The 1,748-nt window shown below is 47.7% G+C and overlaps 1 pseudogene; it reads left to right on the forward strand.

Moving 5' to 3' along the window:
- Positions 1-216: 216 nt before the first annotated feature.
- Positions 217-1,015, forward strand: LOC128581138 (protein SET-like; annotated as a pseudogene).
- The last annotated feature ends 733 nt before the right edge of the window (positions 1,016-1,748 follow it).

Here is a 1,748-nt window from a genome sequence, read left to right on the forward strand (position 1 = left end):
TCCGGAAGCGGGAGCCCCGACCCGGCCGGCCCGCCGCCCCAGCCCCTCCCTCGTCGTCAGGCCGCGAGGACAGCGCGCGCGTGAGCGAGCGACGGGGAGGGAGAGCGACCGAGCGAGCGCCGGCGCGGGTGGCGTGAGGGGAAGCCGCCTGCCCGCCCCTTCGCCTTCCCTTCTCTTCCCCTCCCCGCTCCCCCCACCCAACCGCGGAGCAGCACCATGTCGGCGCCGGCGGCCGAAGTCAGTAAAAAGGAGGTCAACTCCAACCACCACGGGGCAACAGGGCCAACGAGACCTCAGAAAAAGAACAAGAGGAAGCAACTGAACATATTGATGAAGTACAAAATGAAATAAACAGACTTCATGAACAAGCCCGTGAGGAGATTTTGAAAGTAGCACAGAAATAGAACAAACTCCGCCAACCATTTTTTCAGAAGAGGTCAGAATTGATCGCTAAAATCCCAAATTTGGGGGTAACAATATTTGTCTATTTGTCAACCATCCACAAGTGTCCGCGCTGCTTGGAGAGGAGGATGAAGAGGCGCTGCATTATTTGACCAGAGCTGAAGTGAAGGAATTTGAAGATATTAAATCAGGTTACAGAATAGATTTTTATTTTGATGAAAACCCTTACTTTGAAAATAAAGTTCTCTGCAAAGAATTTCATCTGAATGAGAGTGGTGATCCATCTTCAAAGTCCACTGAAATCAAATGGAAATCTGGAAAGGATTTGACAAAACGTTCCAGTCAGACACAGAATAAAGCCAGCAGGAAGAGGCAGCGTGAGGAACCAGAGAGCTTCTGTACCTGGTTTACTGACCATTCTGATGCAGGTGCAGATGAATTAGGGAGGTCGGCAAAGATGATATTTGGACAAATCCATTACAGTACTACTTGGTTTCTGATATGGAGATGGAGAAGGAGAAGAAGATGATGATGATGAAGGTTTGGAAGAATTGATGAAGAAGGGGATGAGGATGAAGATGATGATGAAGGGGAGGATGAAGACGACTACTAACAGAACACTGATGGATTCCAACCTTTTAAAAAATTTTCTGCAGTCCCTGGGAGCAAGTTGCAGTCTTTTTTTTTTTTCCTCTTATGCTCAGTCGCCCTGTTCTTGAGGTCTCTTTTCTCTACACCATGATTCTCAACTTATTTTGGGAGGAAATACCTTGAGCAGAATACAATGGGAAAAGAATCACTACTCGTTTCTGTTCCAAATTCATTTTTATCCCTTCCTGTCTCAACAAAAACTGTGTGGAAGCAACACCACCGAGCTCTGTGGGAAGAAAGAAAAACCTGCTCCCTGCGCTCTGCTGGAAGCTGGAGGGTGCTGGGCCCCTGTGTAGTAGTGCATAGAATTCTAGCTTTTTTCCTCCTTTCTCTGTATATTGGGCTCAGAGAGTACACTGTGTCTCTATGTGAATATGGACAGTTAGCATTTACCAACATGTATCTATCTGTCTATTTTCTCTTGTTTAAAAAAAGAAAAAAAAAACTTAAAAAAATGGGGTTTAGGGCGGCGCCTGTGGCTCAGTGGGTAAGGTGCCGGACCCATATACCGAGGGTGGCAAGTTCAAACCCAGCCCTGGCTGAACTGCAACCAAAAAAAAAAAAAAAAAAAAAAATAGCTGGGCGTTGTGGCGGGCGCCTGTAGTCCCAGCTACTCGGGAGGCTGAGGCAAGAGAATCGCTTAAGCACAGGAGTTGGAGGTTGCTGTGAGCTGTGTGACGCCACGGCACTCTACC

This window comes from Nycticebus coucang, chromosome 3 (assembly GCF_027406575.1).
Source record: "Nycticebus coucang isolate mNycCou1 chromosome 3, mNycCou1.pri, whole genome shotgun sequence".
NCBI classification, from domain to species: Eukaryota; Metazoa; Chordata; class Mammalia; order Primates; family Lorisidae; genus Nycticebus; species Nycticebus coucang.